We start from the raw sequence: 20,802 nt of genomic DNA on the forward strand, positions 1-20,802 counted from the left end.
AATTTAAAAAAAAAATTAATTTAATTTCAATGCAATCGTTTCATACAATAAGTCGTTACCGCGTGTCACTCTTATGATGCTCTTAAATAGATATCCCATCAAAATTAATGTCCACTAAAGTTAATGTCCAAAAAGTATGTGTATACCAATCACCTTCGCATAATATTTCTATTTCTAGAAAAATACTCGTATGAATAAAAAGGTGAATTGGACACAATATAAAGCATGACAAATAATGTTAAAATTATTTGGGACCCATAGCAATATTTTTACAAAAAGATATTAGCAGCCTTCAGGAGGTACCCACTGTGATTAATTGATTAAAAAATAAATAAATAAACGAAACTATGCATTATAAATAATGTTTGATATTTTTGATAGCATTATATGTTAGCTATGAAGTTTAATTATATAATAATACGCTACGGTATATTATGTTCGTACTACGTTACCATTCCTTACATTTTTCAAAAGATGAGACCATCAGATAGCTGACGATGCAATACAAAAAAGTATTTATTTTTAAATTCACTGTTGCATCAAACGTAAAATACACTTTATTGGGTTTCAGGTTAGTATATCTTATCGGTCACTCGATATTACAATAAAATTAATGGTATGCTAGCAAACACTTTCATAGAATTATATCTCATACAAACGGGATTTTTAAAAGATAGATTTACATAACCAGATAGTTTATGAAACTGCATTAAAATAAAGTGAACCTTCCCTCATTTTGTCCTTAAGTCATCACATTCCATAAGCGATGCTTCTGATAAAAGGAGAAGAGTTGCTGTTTTGGGGGGTCGGAATTTATCCATATAACACTTATAGTTGGCTCGTTTTTAACTATAGAGTAGTATTCATTAGTAGTAGTTCGTTGCTTCAAGCCTTCTCCGGAGAGATTTCCACTCAAAAAAAAAAAAAAAAAAAGTAAAAAAAAAACAACAACAAAAAAAAACAGTATTTTATATTGTATATTTGAATTTGAACCAATTTGGAATAATAATATTGTAGGGTCTCTATTCGATATCCACATAATTCGTGATAGCAATATACAAAAGAATATGGATACAATTGTTGTATTTTCACGGATCTCGTGAAAATTACAATATTTAAAATAACCAAAAATATAGTGTGCGTGTTTATTAATATTACGCACATAAAATTAAATAAATATCAAATATTGCAAAATCTTCAAGCACTTTTTTTTATCGGGAGAGAAACTGCCGTTAAAAAAAGCTAGAGACAATTGCAATAACAACGAGTAATAAACACCATACATGAATGGGTTAAACGGTCGTGGATAAGCTTACTTATCTTGAATCTTGGCGCGAAAAAGAAAACAGAACGGAGAAAGTGAAAACAAAATGTTAATGTACCCTGAATCTAATGCTAACCTGAAATCATACAAACATATTTATGTTAATCAACTTGGCATATTATTTCGATTTTTCGGCGAACGTAATAAAATGAAGCTTGAATAGAGTTGGCGAAATGATTGCTCTAATCGAGAACCCCTATACCACACTTGCATATAGCAATTCAACCTATACAAAGACCACGAATGCAAAGCTTAAGAGCTCTCGTGTCTAAACAGAACAAAATTCTATACCCTATTCCTCTCATTTCGGTCGGATAGCTGACAATTTTCCAAGGTTGACTGGCCTCGAGCAAGGAATCTAATTTCAACATGTCTCTTACGTAACTCGACGACGTGCTGGGCTTCGTCAATTAGAAATACTAAATATATGCAACGCGTTCTGACCGAGGTTCTCTTTCCCCATTTCTCTCCCCATTTCCGTCCTCCCTTCTCCCTCTTTCTCCACTCCCTCTTCCCCTCTCTATCTCTCTTTCTCTGTCTGTCTGTCTGTCTGTCTCTCTCTCTCTCTCTCTCTCTCTCTCTCGCACGCGCGCCTTTAGGATAATTTTCCTTCAATTACTTGGTCGGTTGCTTACTTGCTGTGGCCTCATTAATTTAAAATTACTTGCTCAGTTTAGTTAAACCTGTTCTTTTTGATATGATTCAGATCAAGTAAGGCAATTTAATTCATCAGAATCACTAATTAAAAAGAAAGATTGCGAAAATTGAAGAAATAATTACAATACGATTTTCATTACATATTAAAGAACTGTTAATATTCATCCCAAACCTTAGCCCCAAACACCTTCTATGCTAGCCGTAAAATAGAGTCGTAACAGTATATATAAATTCAAATGAACATTATTAGGTCGATGAAAAAATAATATCGTTTTTTGACGTTCAACTTCAAAATATCATAACTCCTTTAAAAATAAACTTCATTAATCGATATAAGATTAGAACCGGCACATTTTGCCAATGAGAAACAATGTTATTTATCCTATTCACATGGAAATCCGGAGTTCTGGCAGCGATGAAGTCATTGAAGACCGATTCCGCATTATCTCGGATTTTGAAGCATTTTTCGCGCAGGAAGTTGTTGAGATACTTGAAAAACTGATAATCGGTGGGCGAGAGATTCAGTGAATAGGGCGGATGAGGCAAAGTCTCGTAGCCCTATTCGTTCAGCTTCTGCAGGGCCATTTGAGCAACATGCGGGCGAGTGTTGCCATGGAGGAGAATTGGTCCCTTCATAATGAACAATCTCGGGCAAATACGTTGGAGTTTCTGGTACATTTCGTCAATTTGTCAGCAGTACTTCTCCGCCGTAATCGATGCGGTGATAGATGAAACCGGCTACAGACCAACAAAGAGTCACCATAACTTTTTTTGTGCAATCCCGGCTTCGAGAAGTCTTGTGGAGTTTCTCTGGCATCCAACCACTGTGCCGACCGTCGCCGGTTTTCACAGATACCCCCAAATTCGAAGCCATCTCTTTAAAACCCTTCGTTTTCATAACCTATCATGCTTTCATAAATCAGAGTCCATTTTCTGTAGGCTGTTTTTGAACCTAGTCAACTACGGGCACTTTTGCTAGTATATATATATATATATATATATATATATATATATATATATATATATATATATATACATATATATATATATACACACACACAAGTGTGCATATACTTTTTATGGATTTATTTAGCTTGCTTATGATTTTTTTTTTTTTTTTAGTTTAGCGTAATCTAATATTCTTCCGTAAAAATACATAGGTTCGTTACGTTGTAATAAGAGTAAACTGTAAACTAATTAATAGTTGAAGTTTAGCAAAAATGATATAATTTCCTCCACTCCAGTAGCGAGTTTGTTAGGACATATATTTTAGAATTGAGTAAGAGTGTTAATACTTGGCAGTGATTCGAACCTTCGAGTTGGTTTTCCCGATAAATCTACTCGCAGTGATGAGTCATGACACGATGAACTAGACATCTCTGGAAGGCTAGTGTTCATGTGTGTGTGTGTGTGTGTGTGTGTGTGTGTGTGTTATACTATTGGTGTATGTTTTCGACATCATTTAAACGCGCCCGTTTTTGTTTTTAATCTTTGTTTTAGTTTTAACAGAGACTAAAGAAAGCGAATACGAACACTCTATTATCACTTACGGTAAAGAAAAAGATCTGACAGGAAGTAAACTGACACGCATGCGTACACCTGTATCCATCGAATTGCGTCACTGCCAGAGATGACAGACGGGCGGCTCGGTTATCCAAACAAACGCCTCTTATCTGGACCATCGAGGAAATCCGTGGATATCGCATCCTCTTTACATTTCCTTCTTGCTTCAACGCCTACTACTTTGTCTTGCTTAGTCACAAACACGAGAAATGCCCATTCTACTGAGAGATTACAGATTTCCACCTGGTTTCTGTACCGTTTCATTATACGTGCTAAACAACATAGGAACCTTCCTAAATTTGATTTTATTTGCTTTAGTATTTTTAGCCACAAATTTTACAAAAGTTGAATTTAAAGTTATGAATAGGCCTATGACTACAGCATATTATTTTCATTGTTTTGACTCTCGAATAATATCCGACACAGTAAGACACAGTTAATCAACCGAGAACCACATCACTCTATATAAAAGCACATAAGACATCAACGGATACACACTCGAAAGTCAAACAATAAAAAGAATATGATGTTCTATCCCGAGTTATGAAATATCGAAATATCAACGTTTTTTTTTTTCAGTGATTATGCAATGTTGCAGAACAGTCCTTGTATAAACTAGCTAAAAGTCTTTTTCTACTGGAGGAGTCACTACTTATCAAGACCCGCAGTCCACTCGAGGATAAGGGTTAATGGGTTTAAGGTAGGCAGTATGACAACAGCTCGATGATCCTTTTGTGTTGGAATTGTGAAAGAATTAGACTATTTAAGGTGATGGGATTGCAAGAATTTGACTTGAAGAAGTCAGCTAGGAAGCAGGTCAATAGAAAAGCTCAACAGGCAGGAAATTCTTGGAAAGAAACTTTGTTCATGGAATTTGCGTTTAGATTTAGGTACAGACAGCGAGTAGAGCAACTTTTTTTTTTTACACAGTGATCACCACTTATCAAGGCCCGGAAGCCACTCAGGGATAACGGTTATTGCAAGTACATGACGTTAGTGTGGAGATTTGATGAAGTGTTTACTTAAGGGGGCGGTTAATTAGGAATTTGTTAATGTTGGACTTGAAGACATCCAAGTTGTAGTCCGGTGGGAAGCAGGCAAACGGAACAGAGTTCTACCGGCATGCAGTTCTAAGAAAGAAGCTTTGTTCATGGAATCCCCGTTTTGATTTAGGCACAGATATAGAGTGGGGGAAATTTTTCACAGTGGATTCAACTAGACGGGTGTTTTTCGTGAAAGATTGGCGAGGGGGGACCAGAGATTGGAGTTCAGACGAGCACTTGTTGGCAGCGGTTGTAGTTTGAAAAAGTGTTAGTTTCATTTTGCACATAGATATTAAAACAAGAGTATAAAAAATGTATTATAAATCTTGCGTACACATTTAAGTATGTTGTATTATATAAGGTTATCCCATAAGTTCTGTCCGAATTTTTACCTTTGTTTTTAAATTGAACGAAACTTTAAAAAATATTGTGTAATGATTTATACTTTATGTTTAGATGCATTTTAATTGATTACATTTGTTTACAGAACGATGAAATTTAAATTTACTTGATTACAACCCTACTAACATGGAAGTTGCAAAGAATCATTTGAAGCATATCATATAAGTCCAAGAAAGGAAACTCAGCAACCGAAACGGCTAGAAATATTCACTCAGTTTATTGAAAAGAATGTGTGAATGAAAGAACTTGCAGAAGACGTTTTGCGAGGTACACGAGTGGCGATTTCACTCTTGAAGATGAAGATCGAACCGGACGTCCAGTTGCATGTGGTGATAAGTTTCTTGAAGCAGCTCTTGGAGGAAATCCTGCTTTATCAGTTGAGAAATTGGCAATAAAACTGAGTTCAAACCATACAACAGTTTATCTTCAACAATTTGGAAAATTCCTAAATTCGGAAAATGAGTGCTTCATGAATTGTCTGAAAACAATCTCAAATCCATAGTCGATATCTGCTCTTCTCTCCATTCTCGCCAACTTGTTTCACCCTTTTTTCGATAGACTTGTGACTCGTGACGAAAAATCGATGTTTTATCGAAATGTTAAGCATCATAGACAATGACTTAGTAAAGGTGGAAAAAACCTCAGCCAGAGCCGAAAAAACTTCATGGGAATAAGGTTCTTCTTTCAATATGGTGGGATTGCCAAGGAATAATCCATTTTGAATTGTTATCCCCATTGCAACAATTAATGCTCAAATCTACTGCCAGTAATTAGAGCGTTTGAACCAAGATTAGAGGGTAAAAAGACCTGCTCTAGTGAATCGAAAACGGGTGGTGTTTCATCAGGACAATGCACTAGCCTAGACAGCAAGAATCACTTCACCAAAGATCAAAGAACTTGGTTGGGAGAAAATTCCTCATCCACTATATTCTCCTGACTGTGCTCCATCAAACTACCATTTGTTTCTAAACTTACAAAATCATTTGGAAGGAACAACTTTTGTAACGCAGAAAAATATTGAAACTGACATTCGTGAGTTCTTCAAATCAAAGCCAAAATGATTTTACAGTGATGAAATTAATAAGCTTATTAATAGATGGAAGGAAGTCATGACAAATCAGGGAAAGTATATTGATGATGAAATCTTTAATAAAAACAAAGTAACATTTGGTCACTTCTTTTCTTTGTTCATACATTCGAACAGAACCTTTGGGATGACCTGATATATCTACCATATACATTAAAGTATGTTGTATTTTGCAAATTAGATATAAATAGCAATGCATCTGACAACATTATTTTATTCGGTCCTTTAAACATTTGACAAATTTATGAATGAAGACTCTAAACAATGTAAAATAAGTCACTATTGAAACTCATGCCTGGTAATGCAAAGAAATGTGATTAGTTTTTAGTCACGTGCCAGCGACTCTATAAGTCACTCCGTCGGTCGGTCGGTCGGTCGGTCTGTCCGTAACACTTTTGTGCTTGGCCTTTTTGGTAAAGATCAAAGGTCGGTTCTTAATAGATGCTGTTCTTTGCTTTTTAATGTTTTCTTGGCCTTTTTTTGCCAAGATCAAAGTGTAGTATTTGTTCCGGCAGATACTGCAAGCAGAGACCATATGTGGGGGCAGCCCCACATATAAGACCTTGGTCAATGTAGGGGCAACCCTTCATACTAATCGTCACTATCCAGCTCCCATACTCCTCGGGGAGTTGGTCCCCAGTTTCCCTTACCCCTCACTTTAAAAATCGGCCTTGTGTCTAATTTGCTCGGTGGGGGAGCAAATAAATACCGCTTTTCTTGGCCTTTTGGCCAAGATCAAAGTGTAGTATCTGTTCCGGCAGATGCTGCACTTAAGATAATTTGTACCAGTCAATGGAGGGGAAACCCTCTATACTGGGACAATTATTATTTTTGGTAACCAGAGTGACCCCTTTTAGGGGAGCTGGTTTTTACCTCACATTAAAAACGGCCTTGTGCCTAATTTGCTCAGTGGGGGAGCAAATAAATACCATCTGTTCCGGCAGATACTGCACTTAAGATAATTTGTACCAGTCAATGGAGGGGAAACCCTCTATACTGGGACAATTATTATTTTTGGTAACCAGAGTGACCCCTTTTAGGGGAGCTGGTTTTTACCTCACATTAAAAACGGCCTTGTGCCTAATTTGCTCAGTGGGGGAGCAAATAAACACCATCTGTTCCGGCAGATACTGCACTTAAGATAATTTGTACCAGTCAATGGAGGGGAAACCCTCTATACTGGGACAATTATTATTTTTGGTAACCAGAGTGACCCCTTTTAGGGGAGCTGGTTTTTACCTCACATTAAAAACGGCCTTGTGCCTAATTTGCTCAGTGGGGGAGCAAATAAACACCATCTGTTCCGGCAGATGCTGCAAGCTATGACTAGCTAGGACTAGCTATGACTAGTAAAGACCAGATGTGGGGGCAACCCCACATGCCTGACCTTTAATCAGCTCCCATTTCCCACCTCTCGGGAGCTGATCCCTCTTTCCCTTCCCCCTCCCTTCACTTCTTACATTAAAAATTGGCCTTGTGCCTAATTTGCTCGGTGGGGGAGCAAATAAATACCATCTGTTCTTACTACATGCTGTACTTACTGTAATATAAAGTGGGGGATCACTTTTCTGTATTAATGTAATGTAAAATGATCATTAACTTTACAACCAGTCAGTCTCAAAGCCATTCAAGTCATTCTCCGGATCATTCGAGTTGTTTTGGAAGGATTCCAGTTATTTTTAAGCATCCAAGCCATTCTTAAGATCATTTAATTCATCCTTAAGTTCATTAACGTCATTCTAAGTCATTTACTTTTTATTTATTTAAGTCATTTCAGTCCATTTTTCGGTCATTTTAGTTTATCTTTAAGAATTTCCTGTCAATCCTACATTCACGTATTCATTCATTGCACAAGAGCACGCGACTAATGGCTATCGGCCTTGTTTTCTACAAGAGACGTCCGTAGTGTTAGCACACAGTGAAACGAGTTTTGATGAAAAGTACAAAACATGTATATGTCTCTTTGTACTTATCTCTAATCCGTACATAAGATATATTCGAATCCATTTGAAATATTTCCATTCAAAATATACATTGTCTGACTAAGATAGCTTTTCTAATGTTTACCATATTTTAGTCACGGTTCAAATCGCTAGATATCCCTTCTTAGAAGAAATGGGTATTGTTAATACTACTCCATTATTGCGTTTTTCGTTGCTAAATGGCATTTATATATTAAATACAATTATCATCAAAAAAGGCGCTAAAACTGTTTGCATTTCTGCACGCTTTAGATTACACTGGTAGAACATCTGAGGTCACATTTAAATCTTAAGAGATGCCAAGAATACATTTCCTATTTGCAAAATATCGTCTTACATATTGTCTTCTTGTTAAATATTTATTTTACGAGGTTCCTTCAATAAGTTTCCAGACTTTCTTTGTACAGACATTAAAAATTCACGTAGACGCTTGGAAATTAAGTATGTTATAGCTATACAATTCATGAGATGACTGACCAATTTTTATGATTACGCGTTCAAATGAGCAACTACAGCCGGAATTGGAATACACTTTACTGAAGCCTGATTGTAACACATAATGATATTTCGAAAATGCAATCTGGACGTGAGGACACTCTAATAAGAACGATATGCAATAAAATTCTGTTTTTTAACTTGGAAAAAATGCCACATAAATGTATGGAATGCTTCAGATTGCTTTTGGACCACCTTGCATGAATCGAGCACCGTTTTTAGATTGGTATAAGAGATTCAAGGAATGTAGGGAGTCTGTGAAGGATGACGTGAGATATGTAGGAGGAGTAAGGAAGTCAGAACATCAGAGTTTATTGATCACATGAAGAATTTCATAGATAAGGAGAGTCGTTTGTCTATAGAGACAATAAGTGCACAGTTTAATGTCAGTGTGAAAACTGTACACACAATTATTAGCGAGAAACTAAAAATGTGGAAGATTTGTGCGAAGTTTATCCAAAAAGGTGCTCAAAGAAGATTAGAGAAAAAAGACGTTGTCATGACAGCAGGGAGGTTGTCGAGCTGATCAATTCACATCCCGCAGTCCAGAGATTGCTCCCTGCGACTTTTGGTTATTCCTCAAGCTATGAGACAATAGAGAAGAAGAATAGGCTTTTACGAGGGTCACTGATACACTTACACAAGAGGACTTCCATAGCGCCTTCTGGAAATTGTTAGAACGGTACAATAAGTGCATTGCAGCCGGAAGAGATTACTTCGAAGGGGACTAGAGTTACATGTGTGTACTATCAATAAATTTGATCGATAATCGATTTAAGGCACTTCGTGCTATTGCACTATGTCAAGACAGAAAAGGGTGGTCTGAGAGGCGCATCCCCAAATGTGGCAGGAGTGCTCGCCCTTTAGTATTTCTATTTTTATGTTTTATATTTATATTTTTATCTGTTCTCTTGACATGAGATCATACTTCCAATCATGCCTCTTTGTTTGAAAACCGGTGGTATTTTAGGATATATGCACTCGTGTATTACCTCCTCCTTTGGGAGACAAATGTAGTATATGTGTTTTATTTATGATACGATCAATCCAGGCCAGCAAAAAGTATGCGGCTGGAAATTTTCAATTGTGTTTTTCTGATTTTTATTTTTTATTTTTTTAATAATCTTATTTCCATGATTTGCTTTCTATTTTTATGATTTGTTGAACTCAGTTTTGGTCACCTTCCAAACATGATTTTTTTCAGGGAACTTTTCCAAGCTTTTTTTTTTTTTTTACTTGGGCGTTAATTTATTAATCGTCCAAAATAATTATCCTGATGGATTACCTTGTCTAGAAAATGCCATTGTCAATACGGGCACATTTAATATTATTGATTGCATTTTAATTTTTAATTATTCCCACATTTAGTTAGCACGAGTATTTTTTTTTCGAATTATGTTAGCAGTGCTTACGATGACCATAACAAACTTATTCCGTATGAACAGTTTTGACATTCAAAAATAAGTTGAAATGAAAAAGTAAATTTTATTTAGAATCCATATTTTGCATTTAATTTAGTTTATTCAACATATCTCTATCTCTACCATTATATATAAAAAATGCCTGAGGGTTCGTTTCCTATGAACTCGAAAACGCCTCGGACGATTTTTATGAAATAACACACGAGGATACTTTATGTGCCTGGCAGTGTTCTTAGATAAGTTTTGTGTTGGAATGTCTTCGATAAGTATCGATAATCGATAATCGAAATAATCCAATGAAAGAAGGAACAGTTAATTTTGACCGAAGTTAACACCTTACACAGTCTAACATCACAAGTTCATTTGAGACGTTTTATTACCACACAAGCCGAAAGGCCTAACACATTCAATTAACAGTACATTCATTGATATGACAGGGGTGCGTTCGAAATGAATGTTTCTGTTTAAAGTGCAATTTCACAATGATACTTGACTTTTATTTATTTTAAACTTTAATTCAAACCATTATCACCGCACAACCAGTAATGTCAGACATATAAAATCAATACTAGATCTTTTGATATGATAGGGGCATGTTCGAAATTAATTTTTCTGTTTAGAGCACAATTGCAGCATGATACTTGATATTTGCATTTTAGACTATAAAGCAAGACATTATATATGAAATATTTTTTTTATAAAATAAACAGTAGGTTTACTACAGTGCACTGTAGACTACAATATATTGTTAACTTAGTGACTGCGATAGGCATGTGAAGCTTCCCCAAGTGCATCATGATAGATTTCCAGGCAACCAATCGATGATTTGATTGAACAAATTGGCTATTTCATCGATTTCGATGACAATAAAAATATGGGAGTGTGAAACATTCGTTGATCATCATTCAATCCTAGGCAATGTCGGGTCATCTTGCTAGTCTACAATATTTGTTATCCCTGGAAATGTTCATACGAAAACAAAACACATGATAATATGCACACATAAGAAAATAGTTATCGATTCGCATCTTTCCTTATTGTCCTTATTCGAACAGATTTCGATTTTCTACTTAATTTCCGTCATTTTCATTCTTTTTTTTTTCATTTCTTAAGAGGTATAAATCTGTCATCCTTATGTAAGTGAAATCTTAGACGTAAATTTGAAATGTCTACATAATTACCAGTGTACTGCCTTCCCCACTCGATCATGTCTATTTTTATATTCTTTTTAGGCTAGTTAACTGCATTCACTTATTATGTGGTTTATTTTTTCGTCTCTTTGTCCGCAGTCAACGCTGATTTGATTTGAAAATCCGTGATTCGAGGCATACTCGTTTATACATTTGTTTTTCGTTACTATGGAAAAAATCTTTCTAGTTTAGTATTATGATCATTATTACTATGTAGTAGTTAATTTATTTACTATTTTTATAAAGTTTAGACATAAGATCAAATGTGTTCCTGATGAAAGGTATCATGTGGAATGAAGTTGATTTGTAATTCGTGACATAAGAAATATAAAGGGCTGTGTGTGTGTGAGTGAGTGAGTGAGTGAGTGAGTGAGTGAGTGAGTGAGTGAGTGAGTGTGTGTGTGAGAGAGAGAGAGAGTACACTCGTTCGGCCTAGTACCAGGGATGTAGTGTCTGTTCTGTGATGCGTCACTGAAGTTAAATTGTTCTTAGTCAATGGAGCGGGAAACCTATTTAAACTAAAGTAATTTTATTGTTGCATACTACCAAAGTGCCCCCTTTTGAGGGAGCTGTTTTTTCCTACATTAAAAACGAGCTTATGTCACATTTTGTTTTCGTGGGGAAGCAAATAGAAAGTGAGAGAGAGAGAGAGATCGAGATCGGTGACTTGTTTAGTTAATTATAACTTACATCTAATTAAAGGGACTAAAATACAATATTTTAGAAATACAACTCAATCCCAGAAGTAATATATATGCCAAGATGTATTTTGTATTAGTGAAATATATTGAAAAACACACTTTAGATTACATTCTTTGATGAACCCGCGTTTAGTTTAATAATAAATAAATTGAAAAAATTGTTTCTTTCAATATGCCTTAACTTTCGAAACGAGCGGCCTGCTAGTATATATATATATATATATATATATATATATATATATATATATATATATCTTTGTTCTGTTTAAGCTCTTGAATGTTATTCATTTCTGCAGGCTTTTCCACTTCATTTTCAAACATTTACCTGACGTTTAAGAAGTCACACAGCATTCTCTCGTTCTCTATTGTCCTTGGCCAACTCATGTCCCCGGGTATTTGTCCATTTATTTTTCAAATGCCATCATCAATCACCTCTTCTCTTCCCTCGTTCTTCTTTGACACCCAGTGATTTGACCGAGACCTGACCCTCCATCGTAGACAGTTTTACACTGGACACCACAAAAACGATAGCAGCAACACACTCAACGCGTCACTTCTATCAGTTCGTTTCGAGTCGTGTCACATTTTTCTTTAAAAAAGCAAAATAATAATAATAATAATAATAATAATAATAATAATAATAATAATAATAATAATTATAATAATAATAATAATAATAATAATAATACCAGATAAACTGCTACAGAGACAAAACATGAAGCCCGACATGGCAGCAAGAACATTCGAGCTGCATACCTATAAGTTCTCTAATCACAGCCCCATCACCCATTACCATATCACTGTCCATCTCCCACCCCTCCAAAAAGAAAAAAAAAAGAGTGAGACCGAATAGCCAAGTAGTCAAGGAGGAAAGAAAGACCGAGGAGTGAGCACTGACCAGACCTCCACTGTATAAATGTGAAGAGAACTGGGACCTTCAGGAGGCTTATTGCCACTCAAATTTCAGTAACGGTCAATGGCGACTGCCAACGAGAAATCAGTGGCAATCAGCTGTATAATGTACATTTACTTGCAAATGTTATCGAAAGAGGTGGAGAGTACTGGAAAATCTGGGGAGACTTGTTGTCACTCAGCTTCCAGGGAGCACCACAGGCTGTACACGATCAGATCTTTGAAAGCTCCTTGTGAGCCAATAATAATAAAATGATCACGAGCAATATATATATATATATATATATATATATATATATATATATATATATATATATATAAAGCACATCTAATTTTTTCCGCTTTTGCTGGATAACGTTTCCATTCGTCGAGCGGTCTTTTTTTATTTCGGCTGTCATATTGTATATTATGTGAAATTGTTAAAGTATCGAATTTCAGTATTGTTAATTAATGTGGCACAATGGATATCGCTCCTTTTGGGAACTCCTACATTAATGAACCTTGTTCCTAACATGGTCTGCACTTGTTTGGAGGCAAACACACACATTTTAGTGAGGACAGATAGTTTTAAAGGTTAAAACTGTCGGCATACGGAGATTGGCAGGTGTTTATGAATCCAGTGCAGAAGCGAAAGGGTCATATTAAGATATTTCTAATGTCGGACGATTGTAGGTTTTTATGTTTTTATCATGAAATGTTAGGTGTTGTTTTATGGCGCTATTGTCTGCTAAATGGTAAGTCAGTAATCGGGAGAGTGTTGTTGTGGTGTGGCCTATGTATGCATTGTATGAGTCTTTAAAGTCGTGTTCAACCAGCCGTGCTTGAATAATGACTTGCTGCCAATGTATATGTATATATATATATATATATATATATATATATATATATATAAATATATATATATACATATATATACATATATACATATATATACATATATATATATATATATATATATATATATATATATATACAGTACTTTGGGATAATTGCACCAAATCCGGGGGTAATTGCACCAACTAAGAAAAAGTGCTCTTCATATGCGTGGTTGCCAAAAGAGCACTTTTAGCTAGTTGGCGCAATTACCCCAAAGTACGCTTTATATATATATATATATATATATATATATATATATATATATATATCATTACTTCATTTAATCACATGAATTAATATCCGGAGATATAATTTCATGCGTAATTTTTTCAGTATTTACTTCAACAGTGCTCAATATATAGGTAGAGCTAGGTAGTAAGTTATGAAAATATATATGACAATTAAGCTACACAGAATATTCCGCGTTTCATATTCGTGAGAATTCATCATATTTAATATATATATATATATATATATATATATATATATATATATATATATATATATATATATATATATATATATATATATATATAAATGTAACTGTTGGTGCGTTCGGAATTAATTGTCTAAAAAACCACTGGACGGATGGCTTCCACGTTTTGGTATAATATGTTTACTATATCCATGTGTGTTTTTATATATTTCTTTTTAATTATAACATTATACTTAATTTTTCTATGATAAATAGGTGTTTTTCTTTGTACCGAGAGGCCATTTTTTAATTTAGGGACAATTATTTATTACCGCTTCCTGTCACGTGACCAGTGTTACAATTTAGCGGTTTTCCTGCTAGATCTGGAGATTTCGTTTGCAATCTAGCGGGGAATTCTAGAAAATCTGGAGATATTTGGCACCCACACACCCGCATTAGATTGTTAAAAAATAAAGAAAAGCGCTTGAAAATACTTTAAAATATAAAATAAACTCATTCATGTAAGTAAAAAAAGTAGCATTTATTGCCTTTGGTAACAATTATTTATTGATTATTTGTTTTGTTTTTCACCTTTTTCTCGACTAACCATTCTTAAATCCACTATAAAATCGATTTTTCCAAGTACATTTTCGGTGGAGGGGTATTCCAACCTCCGAAGGGTTTGTATTACTGTACACATAGATTCGAAAAAGTTGTCAAAAACAAATATATAACAAATAAATGTTATAAAAGGCAAGGTAAGTTACTTTTCTGCCAAACTGGATATATTTTTCGTGTTTTTATTCAATGTAACATATTTATTCAGCTCGAAAAACATACAATGTTTACCGATGTATTCGAAAATTCAAGATGGCGTCTCACACCCTCTTTAACACCGTACGTTTGGAAAAAGGTGTTATAAATAAAAAACTATACAAAATAATATTAAAAACCCGCCGAATATATGTCAACTTATGTCACGGTATATTGAGCGAGTTTTTAACAGTATTTTATCCGTTTTTTTAAAAACACGAAAAATATATCCAGTTAGGTAGAAAAGTAACTTATCTTGCCTTTGATAACATTTATCAAAGGCAAGATAAGTTACTTTTCTACCAAACTGGATATATTTTTCGTGTTTTTATTCAATGTAACATGTTTATTCAGCTCGAAAACCATACAGTGTTTACCGATGTATTGGAACATTCAAGATGGCGTCTGATTCTCTCTTTAACACGGTAAGTTTGGGAAAAGATGTTATAAATAAAAAAACGGATAAAATACTGTTAAAAACTCGCTCAATATATGTTACCGTGACATAAGTTGACATATATTCGGCGGGTTTTTAATAGTATTTTGTATAGTTTTTTTTATTTATAACACCTTTTTCCATACTTACGGTGTTAAAGAGGGTGTGAGACGCCATCTTGAATTTTCGAATACATCGGTAAACATTGTATGTTTTTCGAGCTGAATAAACATGTTACATTGAATAAAAACACGAAAAATATATCCAGTTTGGCAGAAAAGTAACTTACCTTGCCTTTTATAACATTTATTTGTTATATATTTGTTTTTTGACAACTTTTTCGAATCTATGTGTACAGTAATACAAACACCCATTTTGTGTTTTATATAAATAAAGTACAATTGTTGAATATTACTGTTTTGATTATATTCGTTTGGGGGGGCACAATTAAAAAATTAAGAAAGATTAAAATAAAGCGAAATTAAAGTTTCCGTTCCATTTTTACAACAACCGTAAAACAGTGCATACTCAGCGAGTTTTATCGTAATTTATAAGCATATTGAAACACTAAATCGACATTTTACTTATTTTTTTGCATAATTAATGATGGAAGTATTTTTCTGTTTATTTTCTTAACATTTGTTAAAAAAAAATAAATAATTTGTACATTATCTTGAAAAAAAGAATCAAACTTTTCTCTACTTTCACATGTGTTCCATTTTAACAAACTGAGCCACAGCAACGCATGGCCGGGTACAGCTAGTATATATATATATATATATATATATATATATATATATATATATATATATATATATATATATAAATATATATATATATATATATATGAGAGAGATAGAGGGGGGAAAAGGAGGGAGATAAAGAATTGGAGCTAAAAACATGTAATACTCAGTATTTACTTCAATAAGCCTGAATTCTCACAAGAATAAAACGCGGAATATTCTGTTTAGCTTGGATGCCATAGCATAACTTACTATATATATATATATATATATATATATATATATATATATATATATATATATAAATGTTTAGAGGTACAGAATTTGTATATGGTTTTAAATAAAATAGTAGGCGGAAGTTTCTCGAGAGCTCTTTCGGCTATCATCTCTTCAGGAGTAAATCGATAAATAAGTTCCCCAATAGAACTCTTTATTTTCGTCACAATACTATTTAGATTGCTATCGATTTACTCCTGAAGAGATGATAGCCGAAAGAGCTCTCGAGAAACTTCCGCCTACTATTTTATTTAAAACCATATATATATATATATATATATATATATATATATATATATATATATATATATATATATATAATAGTACAGAAGTTCAGAAAAACATTGGTACCGTCGGTTTTACCATTAACTGGTGCCCTTTATGTTGGGCTTGAAACTTACGGTACCAATGTTTTTCTGAACTTCTGTACTATTAAATAAATACATATTAAGCTCTTATATCGAAAAAGTTTTTCTTTGTAATCGAGCACTGTGTTGGAATTTTTCCCAAAAAAACAGTAAACAAATATATATATATATATATATATATATATATATATATATATATATATATATATGAATATATATATATATATATATGCACATATTATTTATTCAAAACTATATTATTTTTCCAAACAATATCTGAAGACAACTAAACATACCCGATACACGTGTTTTGAATCTTAACAACATTTTAATATAAACAACTATAAAAAACTATTACGTTTCTAGATTGAGTTCTTTATCTATCTCCTTCTCTTTCTCTCATTCTTTCTCTTTCTATATCTCTATCTATTTATCTATCTGTCTCTCTTTCTCTCTTTCTCTTTTTCTTTCTCTCTCTATCTCACTTTCTCTCTCTCTCTCTCTCTCTCTCTCTCTATATATATATATATATATATATATATATATATATATATATATATATATATAATTTTTTAATGACGAGTCAACGTTCTGTAAGGTTTATACGTAATCCGAGGACGAGGGTTAATAGTTTTGCCAGGTGGATTGTAACACTAATATAATGAGAATTACAGACGATGGATTTGGGCAGAATTCGAATTACATAATACATCAGCTCAAATGTGTTTAAAAAAAGAGTTCATGTGATCCGGCTGATTTACACCTTCTCATGCTTACCCTTTCTTTCGCAAATAACTAGTTAGACTATTATAGATGTTTTTTTCATAATCTGTGTGTGGTATATTTCTTCCTCTGATTGATAATATCACTAAAGGATATTTTGAAATCAAACAATTATGGATTTCATTAAAACAAAAAAATATAATATCCATTGTTAACTTTTTATGTTTCTGAAAACGATTTAATATGTTTAGAAACTTTGCTAAGTAGGTGTAGTCCAGATCAACATAATATTTATATTATTTTTTTTACTAACATCTCATCAATTATCATAACCCGAGATCTACTTGAGGTCAAGCGTTGAAAGCGTTTTCAGTTGGACGATGAGCTATAAGAAGATAAGAAAGAATTGGATAGAATGGACAAAAGATTGCTTAAGAGGAATTTATTATCCAAGAGGACGACTTAACTGCTATTTGCTTACATTAGATTTGAATTCAGCCATGTTTTAGTTGTTTGGCAAGCAGTCTCATTGTATTTTGTTCACAAGATCAAATATTCTATGAAACAAAATTTCTTAAGGGATGTTGGCTTTTTTCGACAGAAAGGAATAGAAGTTATTTTCATGGAAAGTGTTCGAATGAGCTTCAATCTATTGTCCCCCCTCGCCAAACCTTCACAAGAAACACTCGTCTAGCTGTAAACACTATCAATAATTCCCCCACTCTTTATCTGTGCCTAAACCTAAACGTAGATTCCATGAACAAAGCTTTTTTATTAGAACTGCACGCCTGTGGAATTGTCTTCCGTTTTCCTGCTTTCCGGCTGACTACAATATGGTTGTCTTCAAGTCTAACGTAAATAAGTTCTTGATGAGCCGTTCCATATAAGTTATCAACTTTACCAAATTTTCATTACTAATGATTACTATAATGTCCAATTTCTACTGTACACTCTTTAACCCTTATCCTCGAGTGGCCTCTTGGCCTTGATAACGTGGTGATGCCTATGTAAAAAAAAAAAAGTTTATTTTTGTGTTTAGAATTAGACGAGTTTTTTTTGTGAATGTCTTTTCGTGTGAGCTCAATATCACAAAGGGTTAAATATTTACTTCAATTATTAGTTAAATGAGATAAATAATATCTTTCATAATTCAGTTTTGTACGACACGGAATGAAATGATTGTGTCTGTTGAAACAATTCCATTTTCTCGAAGCAAATATTTCACAAATCTGATTTAAACACTTTTTGAAAAAAAATGTTTTTACCACAATACAACTTCTTAAAGTCCCGTCCACACTGTGATATGGGCGTTGGCAATGTGGTATTATTATACATGACGGACAAGGATGTGGTAAAAATCTAAGAGAAGTCGACATCGATATCCCTTATCCTCTTTTTGTCTCTGTCTCTTCATGAAGTAAGCAAATACGTGTCAGGGTTGAAACCGAAAATTTATGCGCTGAAAGTGGTAAGACTCCTTCTTTGTGTGCTCTGGACTAAGGCTGCCCCAATTTCAGTCTTTGTGTTCTCGGTATCGGTTTGGGGGATAGACAGATGCAAACGCAGATGCGATCAATAATGAGCACTTAATGAAGACCACATAGTTCTCAAGAACGATCTTCTTCAGCTGTATACAGAACCCCGACTTGCCAAAGAAGCAGCTAATGCTAGCAAATCAAGCTATGTGAAAATACTGGTTTCCTGGCCTAAAATGCACCAATCATTGTTGTTACTGTTTTCCCCCTCTGCAAAACTTAACGAGGTTCTTCAAGATCTAACATAAAAACAATTTTACTCTGCAAAAAACAAGCAAACCAAACACCATGAAATAAATATTTCAAAATTAAGCACAAAACCTTTTACTAAAATGATCAGATTCGGGATAACATAATTCGAAAAGGATTGATATGCCGTAAAATAACAAAAAAAAACGAACCCAAACAAAATTTAACAAGCAGCAACAAATGTAGGCTCGTTCAAAAACAATATTTCATTTTTACTCTATTTACCATTTTCTGCATATGGTGAACATCTTCAACAAATTTATAAAAGAAGAGGTTCCCAATAATACTGCTGAGGATTACATAAAATATTCCTAATAAAACTAAACCATTCAGGAAATAAACAAAAAAGAATCTCTCATATTTCAGACATGTACCACACGAACCCAAAATAAAAAAAAAATTACTGTACACTTGGAAGAGGTCGTTTAGGTTGAACTCCAGACGAGGAAAACTGCAAAAGAAGCAAAAATAAACCCAGCAATACCGGTAGAAGGGGAGAGGGGGGAAATAGTTTCTCACTGATCAATGTCAGGACTTTTCTTTATATTATTCTCTCTAAGCTAGCTCATGGATCAAGTCTTTTTGGCACATCTGACCACAACCCCGACCCCTACGCTGACTTATCTGCCTGGTCCCCACGGCGCTTTCTATTCGCCTGTCTCATCTTATTTGACAGGTGCTTTATTTTAGTTCTATATTTCCTTATTCTTTATTTCTTTGTTTGGTTGCTATTCGTGTTCGCCGAGACAACATTTGTCAATGTCACTTGAAGACAGTGGCTAATGTTTGACTTGATTGGATACATGGTGGTGTCCGTTAGGTCGGTGCCCGTTAGTGCATTTATTTTCATTGTGTCTCTAGATGGGTAAGAAGTCATGGGGATGAACGTTTTCAATGCGCGCGCATTTTTCAATACAAGATTTGCTTAAAATGACGCACGCAAAAACAAACAAAAAAAACCCAGCGAAACCAGAAAGTTCCTTTTTGTTTTTTACTCATGTTCACCGTTTACAAAGCATATCGCCACTTGGACGTAAGGAGCTACTATTTGGGGTCATGTCTAGGAAAGATTAACAAGATATTTTTGTATGTTACATTTAAAATTCTGCATATCAGTACAGCCAGGGGAGCAGGTACCAGGAAGAGAATTCCAAAGTCTAGCTGTTCGAGGTATGAAACTATTAGAATAGAAAGCTTTTGGCAACAACAGTGAGGGGTGAGATATTATTGCTACGCGGGTTTGTCGGGGATATGTACGTTGAGGGGGTACAAGTGAAACGAGTTCATCAGAACACATTCCATTCAAATATTTGTAAAGCAGGCACAGTGATGCAACATTGCGGCGATGAGACAGGGGCTGGAGCTTAGTTGATAAAGTGGGACCGATTAGATTGACAACTCTTTTTTGGACTCTAAAAGGGAGCGACTAGCGGTAGATGCACCAGCCAAGATGTGGCAACAGTACTCCATGCGTGGGCGAATGGTGGCCTTGTAAAGGTACGGAATACTATGAGGCGTGATTAGTCTTCTAGCTCGATATAGGGAACCCGCCTTCTTTGCCGCCGCATGTGTAATGTCCTCTATGGGTTAG

The 20,802-nt window shown here is 34.3% G+C and overlaps 1 long non-coding RNA gene and 1 pseudogene across 1 annotated transcript in view; both read left to right on the top strand.

Annotated features, from left to right (window-relative positions):
• The window catches only part of LOC145280244 (uncharacterized), a 181,309-nt gene that overhangs the window by 72,531 nt on the left and 87,976 nt on the right, over window positions 1–20,802 (top strand). The window lies entirely within an intron of this gene.
• Window positions 6,784–6,998, top strand: LOC145280564 (U2 spliceosomal RNA; annotated as a pseudogene).

Source organism: Euprymna scolopes, chromosome 7 (assembly GCF_053919585.1).
Source record: "Euprymna scolopes isolate OS-2025 chromosome 7, ASM5391958v1, whole genome shotgun sequence".
Classification (NCBI taxonomy): domain Eukaryota; kingdom Metazoa; phylum Mollusca; class Cephalopoda; order Sepiida; family Sepiolidae; genus Euprymna; species Euprymna scolopes.